Below are 8,421 nucleotides of genomic sequence, written 5' to 3'. Positions count from 1 at the left end.
TGCCTTGCTAATTTTTTTTTTTTTTTTTTTTTTTGAGACAGAGTCTCGCTCTGTCGCTCAGGCTGGAGTGCAGTGGCACGATCTCCACTCACTGCAAGCTCCGCCGTCTCCTGAGTTAATGCCTTTCTCCTGCCTCAGGCAGGAGAAGCTGGGACTACAGGCGCCCGCCACCACGCCTGGCTAATTTTTTTGTATTTTTAGTAGAGACGGGGTTTCACCGTGCTCGCCAGGATGGTCTTGACCTCCTGACCTTGCGATCCGTCTGCCTTTGCCTCCCAAAGTGCTGGGATTACAGGCGTGAGCCACCACGCCCAGCCTGGGTAAAATATTTTTTAGTACTCAGAAAGTTATCTTGGACAGAAGATAAATTTGTTTTAAGTAAGGGGAAGTTCTCTTATTTTACATTGGCATTTGTAAAACAAGTAAAGTATAGACCCCTTTTAAAGGAAATATTTCTCATAGATATCCAATGTTGACCTAAATTCTTTTTTATTATATTACTTAAATATGATAAAAACTAAAACAAGATACGGAGTCCTTATACGGGTAGATCTAATACAATGATAAAACCAAGAAAAATCTACAAGTTCGATAAAAACACAATGAAAAAATGAATAAAATTCAGATTAATAACATGAATTTAATATGATGGATGATGATGTTTTGTATTTAACAGAAGAGCAAAATTCTTATTTGGTTCTATGTTTAAGAGTTCTGATTCAATTCTCAGACTGCTTGGGTTCAAATCTCAACTCTGTCTCTAAATGGGCAAGTTATTTAACCACTCTTAGACTCAGTTTCCTAATTGGAAAATGAGATAATAATAGAACTCATCTCAAAGAGCCCTAGTAAAGATTAACATTGGTAACATCTATCAGTTACTTAGCACAGTGCTTAGTACATAATAGGGGCTCAATAAACATTTGGTATTATTAATAATATTGTTTTATTTATTTAAAACTAATAAAAATAATTCATATTTTCCATAAGTATACTTTATATGGGATTAGTAATTTTGTTGTTTTGTTTTTTAGTTCATGATGATTAAACGTTACATTTAACCAAATTCTGTTATGAGCAATTCTTTTTTTTTTTTTTTTAAGACGGAGTCTTACTCTTGTCGCCCAGGCTGGAGTGCAATGGCACAATCTCAGCTCACTGCAACCTCCGCCTCCCAGGTTCAAGCGATTCTCCTGCCTCAGCCTCCAGAGTAGCTTGGATTACAGGCGCCCACCACCACGCCTAGCTAATGTTTTGCATTTTTTAGTAGAGACGGAGTTTCACTGTGTTGGCCAGGCTGGTCTCGAACTCCTGACTTCAGGTGATCCACACGCCTCAGCCTCCCAAAGTGCTGGGATTATGGGCGTGAGCCACCACGCCTGGCCTATGTTATGAGCAATTCTTGATAGCAAGTGTCGATAAGGTATCACTTAGTAACAGCACAAGTCGGCCTTATCATTTGAAGATAAGCTTATGTTGAGTCAGTATTGCCCTGTGCCTTGAATGAGTAGTTAACACAATGATTGCCAGAATTAATAGAAGAATAACTTTTCACAACATCTTTACTCCTGTACTTATGGCAAGCTGATATGAATGAAGATGGAACAGAAAACTCGACTGTTCACAAGGTTTGATGATCACTGAATTCTCCTCTGTGCTTGCAATATCTCAGTTCTTCAAGTGCTTTTAAAAAAATGTGAACTATTCTTGCAAGAGACGATTTGGTTAAGCATGGCTAAGAGAGTAGACTTTTCATTCAGTGAAAATGTCTTGTGTGTTTGTGTGTGCATGTACACAACCACATGCTTTGTCCAGGTTCCTCTGGCCCCTTCTGTTCTGGTTTGTGTGGGGACATTATTTTCCTCTATATGGGTTTTTATTCTTTGTCTTTGAGCAGGGGTCCTCAGTCTCAGGGCCACAGACCGGTACCAGTCCATGGCCTGTTAGGAACCAGACTGCACAGCAGGAAGTGAGTGGCGGGCAAGCGAGCATTACCGCCTGACCTCTGCCTTCTGTCAGATCAGTGGCCCCATTAGATTCTCATGGGAGCATGAACCCTATTGGGAACTGCGCGTGTGAAGGATCTAGGTTGTGGGCTCCTTATGCGAATCTAATGCCTGATGATCTGAGGTGGAACAGTTTCATACCCTCTGACCCCACAACCCACCGTGTGGAAAAACAGCCTTCCATAAAACTGGTCACTGGTGCCAAAAAGGTTGGGGACCACTGTCTTAGAGAATATACTTGCTCAGGCTTCAAGCTTCAAATCACAGCTTTCCTAACCTTTTTGTTGTTTTGAGAAAAAGTCTTGCCTTGTCACCCAGCCTGTCTTTCCTGATTTTAATTGTAAGAGTCTGGCTCCCTCCAAAAAGCTCTGCAGAAATGTCTGCCACTCATTCTATAGCCCCTGCAAAGACTCCTTCCTCTCTTTCTGGCCAGCCTCCCGCTCCATCTGTGTCTTGCCCCAGGATAAGGATGGGAGGGTGTCCGGTTGCTCTCCATTTGGCTGGAAGAGTAACTTCCTGAAAACAGAGTACTCCACTGGGCAGAAATATGGCAGCTTGATACTGAATATTTAATGACAGAAAGAAGTCTTCGGCCTGCCGATGGAAGCGCAGGATCATTACCTGTTAATCCCTTTATGCCCAGTATCCTGTAGGGTACAGACTGCCCAACTTAACTGTTTTATACATTTACATTTTAATTTTTTTTTTAAGGGGAAACAAAGTTGTGTCATAAATATATGCAAGCTCAATCTTTGAATACCTCAACTTTTAGGAAAAATGCTCTTCACATATTGCAAGGCTTCACAAAAGAATTATGCAGAAATGGATAACCAATTGTAAATTTTAAGTAACTTCCTGTTTCTTTTCTATTCCCATTGGTCCACTTGACTAGTCCTAACAACGACAAAAAAAGTCACTTTCAGGACATTTGATTCCTGGAGTTCTATCTGCAGGATGCCATTGATTAATTCCAACATTCTAAAAGTTTTTTACTGATTCCTGTTTTGGATTCTACATTTGTCTTTTTGTGTTAATATGTATATGAGAACCAAAATTCCAGGGATAGCGGATTTTAATGAAGAATAAGAGAGCATTTATGTAATGTGTTTACAGAACAGGATTGAAAATTTTTCTCTAAATTTATTTCTTTCCACGCTTTCACATACACAAATGGAGAAGAGAAGAAGGGCAATTTTGGATCCAGGTAGTACTTTCAGGAGCTCTTTGGGTGCAGCAGTTCTCAGTTTGAGAAGCCAGGATGGGCATCTGACCACGGATACACTGTGCCTGCGTTTTTCACCTGCTTTTCCCTTTTATAGGTAAATCTTTCATATTCTTGTCCTTGGGCTCGTTAAAAGAAGAAAAACATGAAGTCTTTCAGTGGTTTGCTCTTTCTTGGCCCAGGAAAGTGAAATTGAAGGCGAAAAATCACCCTGGACAGAATTGAAATGCCAAACTTTCCAAGTCAACTTTTTCCTGGGTTAAAATCAAACAGAGCCATGAAGGATCAAGTCTTCTTTTTTTGGCTCCACAAATTATAGAGGGAGCAACAACAATGTCATTTAATACACGGGAAAGGGTTCTGTGCCTGCAGGGGAGTTTATTAGGTTTGGATTTGAGAGAAGAGAATGAAGCAAAATACAAAAACCCAGGCCTGGACTTCCAGTGTAGCTATGAGTGACTTCTTTCCCCACTAGTGCCATAGCCTTTATCAACACGTGGCTGTGACGATGACCATCACTGCTACTAACTGGGCACCTCTTGAATACCAGGTTCTTGACATGTAGAATTTCTACGTCTCACCTAGCAAAAAAAGGTGATTTTATTCCTCTTTTGTAGATGAGTGTGACAGAGGCTCAGGGAGGTTCGTAGCTTATCCAAATCACATAGCCAGTAAATAGGAAAATTGGGCTTTGAACTTAAATCTGCCTGACTCCAAAACGTACTCTTTTCCTATCCACCCTTCTTCCTTTGCTTATTGCAGAGTCCCCATCCTCCTTAAAGTTAAAAAGAAAGACTAAGTCCAGAGGTAACTGGGAAAATGCCATCACCATCCCTGTTGATTCTAGTGAAGGCTGAATTGCTGGGGGGGCCATCGCAAGCCTTTCCAATTCCAAGGGTGGGGAGATGCATCTTCCATGGTGTGAGAGGGCTGGGTGAGGAATCAGGGTGTCAGAAAGAGTGGTTCCAGGGGGAGGTTGATTGCATTTCAGTGAATACTGGGAGCAGGAGAAAATGAATGTGCTTTCTTCTCATGGCTTTCTCCACTCATCTGCATGTGATCGCTGGAATTAAATTATCTTACACATTTTATTATACATTCCATGAGTCATATCTTAAAATTATATTGAAGATTATACCTGGAGATTGCATGATATATTTAAGAGGCAAGAAGAGCCTCTTAAACTACGGCTCATTTGCAGTGAGATCATGGGGCATTCACAGAGGCGCATAGGCTGAAAGTCAGAAGATGGGTGGTCTTGTCCCTGCTCTACAACTCAGCTACTCAGCCACTAAGCTGCTTAGGGCCAGCCGGGAGCACTCATGATCATATAAAAAGAATAGCTGCTGTCTTTAATATCGAGCATTTACCATATTATAGGCATTAGATTAGTTGTTTTACATACAATGCATCATTTAATTTTCATGAACACTTTTCCAACTCACTCTTGAAAGGACAAGATTTATGTATAATTTTTTTTTTTTTTTTTTAAAGACAGAGTCTCTCTCCATCACCCAGTCTGGAGTGTAGTGGTGCCGTCTCGGCTCACTGCAACCTCTGTCTCCCGGGTTCAAACGATTCTCCTGCCTCAGCCCCCTGAATAGCTGGGACTATAGGCATGCGCCACTACACCTGGCAATTTTTTTTTATTTTTAGTAGAGACGGGGTTTCACCATGTTGGCCCGGCCACTTGAACTCCTGACTGCAAGTGATCCACCAGCCTCGACCTCCCAAAGTGCTGGGATTATAGGTGTGAGCCACCATGCCCGGCCTTATTTATGATTAAAATAGATAATGCTGAGAAACACTTTGGAATGGTAGTGCAAGGACCTCTGAAAATCCTGTCTCCATAAAAGCAACAAGAATACTGTAAAAAAATGGTCAAAACCAACTTTTTCAAAACTCTGGAAATTAACCAAAGGCTTACAGTAATACCAGGAGCGTTTATTCAAGTAAAATGGTTAAATCTTGGTAAGGACAATGAGCCTTGTGGAGTTTTCTGTTTATCTGTTACTGCTTTGATTACACCCTGGGTCTTTGATGTCTCCATTCTTAAGCCTAGCTTTTTTTTTTTTTTTTTTTTTTTTTTTTTGCATAGGCCTCAGGCCTTTGAAATCAACTCCAATGGGCCTCTTACCTCTAAAATGATATTATCTCACAACGTCTTTGTTGGCAGGGATGTCTGGCCTATTAGATGGTACTGTCACCATGCCTCGGACTTGTCCACAGGCTCACAGAAATGACTGAGATTTAAACCAGAGAACTAAACCCGAAAATACAAATAAAGCTTCAAAGTCAACATTAATGAGGATTTAACTAAATATCTGAAAAATATAACATCATAGTTCCACTCATTCAGTCACTAAATTTAGGGCTTTTGGAACTTCATTACATTAGCAAATTATCTGTGGATTAATTTTTTTTCACTTTGAAAAAATTCCTGAGCATCTAGATGATCTCCAAGCAATGACTGTTAATCTTAAATTAAATGAGTTACTGAGACCAAAAAAAAATTTTTGAAGTATGATTATAAAATTTCACTTAATGTGGGCCGTGGATATGTTCTTGGCTTTGATGTGATGTAGGCCCCAGAAGTCAGAGTTGTAGGACTCAGGGAAAGCTTACAATGGCCTTGGCTGTGAAGAACAAATTACATGGGTAATAATCACATTACAAATTACATTACATATGTGTAATGTAATGCGTACATTACATATGTAATAATCACATTACAAATGTGATTATTGCATTGTGGAAAAATCCATTAACCACTCTGAAGAATCTACAGAAGAAATGCCATCGCCTCAAAAGACCATCAGCCAGGAGCCCCTGAGCCACACTACACCTGTGGTTCCCAAATCCATCCGATCATCCAAGTCGCTGGGAAGAGTGTCAGAGTGGTACCCAGGAATCGGTGTCTTAACCAGCACGCCAAGTGATTCTGACAACAGGCCAGGTTTGGGGACCACTGGACTTGACCCAAAGGTCTTCCCATCCCATCTCATCTCATTTCATTTCATTTTGCTCTTGGTTTGCCCTTTTGGACAAGAACAGCTGATCACTCTCATCTTGACCACGAGTCTTCATGACCCTGACTGCTGCCAAGTCTTTCTTATCCAAGCTGCTTCTGCCTTTTCCTTCCCAAACCTCTCCCAACCCATAATAGCTTCCTTCCCAAACACTTCCCCTGTCCTCTCCTCTGTCCATCACCCTTACATGCCTTCTCACTCTCAGATGCTGGCTGGGGGGGTTTCTTCTCTTCCCTGCTCTTTTGTTCCAAGTCACACTGTGTGCAAAATGTTTTCTATTCTGGTTTTGCAGTAACAGGCAGCAGCAGAGATTTCAGATTAGCAGTGCCGTTACTGCTGGAGGCCAAGAGGCTGGAGAGAGGAAATAAATAGTGTTATATCCTCCTGAGGCCACCAGCAGAGCCAGTTGTTGTGGTGAGGGGAGGAAGGAAGGGAAGTGAGAGATTCACCTTTGCTTTTCTGGGCACTTTACCTTTCCTTGGGCAGGAAGTCCATTGAACCAACAGAATGATGGGGCCAGGTGGGACCTGACTCTACACTAATCCGGGCCGGAGGCTGCAAGGAAGTTCTTTGCCGGAAATGTGATGCTTTAGTAATTTTAGCAAGAGTCTTATTTTGGCTGCAGAGGTTGAGGAGGCTGCTTTTCTTCCTTGGTGAGGGGAGGCCTTCCCCCCGTGAGGTTCTTGTGCCTGGCGGATTTGTGCACAGAGAATGCTGATGGAATTCAGCTTTTACCAGTGAGCCATTGGGTACCTCAAGCACTGCAGACTTAATCATTTTTAATGGAACAGGCTAATTATAGATAGATAATTAAAATGAAGATGAATTTTCTTGTTGCATGAGATATCCGCCATGCTCAGGTTTTGTCTGAGAGCAGCAGCAGTGGTTTACTGCAGCATGGCTCAGTGTGCAGCCAGAGATCATTTACATCAGAATCACCTGGGGCCCGTTGTTAAAAATGCAGATTCCTGGACCCAGACGCAGGTAAGCAGAATGTCTGGGGTGGGAGGCCCAGGCATCTGCATGTTTAACTAGATTCACAGGTGATTCTCTTTTTTTTTTGAGACAGAGTCTCGCTGAGTTACCCAGCCTGGAGTGCAGTGGCACAATCTTGGCTCATTGCAATTCCACCTCCTGGGTTCCAGTGATTCTTGTGTTTCAGCCTCAAGTAGCTGGGATTACAGGTGTGCACCACCACACCTACCTAATTTTTGTATTTTTTAGTAGATATAGGGTTTCACCATGTTGGCCAGGCTGATCTCGAACTCCTGGCCTCAAATGATCCCCCTGCCTCAGCCTCCCAAAGTGCTAGGATTACAGGCATGAGCCACAGCACCCGGCCAAGACTCTCAGGTGATTCTTAGAACACCAATGTTTAAGAATCATTGAGTGAGAAAAGATGTGCCTGAGGTCATATGGCATTACCAGAACCAACCTCTGGCCCTCTTGACCTGTCTAGCATTCTTTCCTTCTGACTTATAGGATGACTAATTCAGTCTAAATCAGCTGCCCTCAGATTCTTGAGAACTTAAAATTGAGCAGAAATTCCCAAGGCCAACCTAGCTCTCAGGGACCAACCTGCAGAACTCAAGATTGAGTGAAATATTTAGGCCAGTTGAGTTTTGCAAAATGAGTGGTAGGGGAAAACAGATCTAGCCTGTAATTTAAAACTAGGGTTCAAAAGCACTAGTGGGAGATGTTGTATTGTCCTAGCATTTAAATTCGCAAGAAATGGGCTTGGTCTGTGATCTCTTGGTCAGACTTCTGCCTTCCAGGTGATCCTTTGAGGTTGTATAATTCAGCTGGTCCTGGTTCCTGGTCCCTGTTACTGAGCTGGGAAGTCGAACTGAAGGGCAGACGAGCTCAAGATCATGCCTTGGGAAGCATGGTGCTTTAGGGGTGCCTTTTTATTCCTTTCATTGTATTATAGACTGTTTCCAAGTTTATGGTTAGAAATGGTAAAGTGGGTCTGGTGCTTTGAGGTAGAATCCAGCCTGAGGCAAGATATGAACTGTTCTTGAGGTAGAAATGTCTACAGTCAGTTGTTTCATCTAGCTTGCAACTTAAAACACAAATCCTTCAGTTGCTTTTACTTAATGAACATATTTGCCAATGACAGAGGGTTATATAGGATCCCTCTTTCACATTTCTATTGTCTGCTACA

This window comes from Piliocolobus tephrosceles, chromosome 5 (assembly GCF_002776525.5).
Source record: "Piliocolobus tephrosceles isolate RC106 chromosome 5, ASM277652v3, whole genome shotgun sequence".
In the NCBI taxonomy this organism is placed as follows: domain Eukaryota; kingdom Metazoa; phylum Chordata; class Mammalia; order Primates; family Cercopithecidae; genus Piliocolobus; species Piliocolobus tephrosceles.
The sequence above is the reverse complement of the archived record's forward strand: the minus strand, read 5'-3'. Positions refer to the sequence as shown.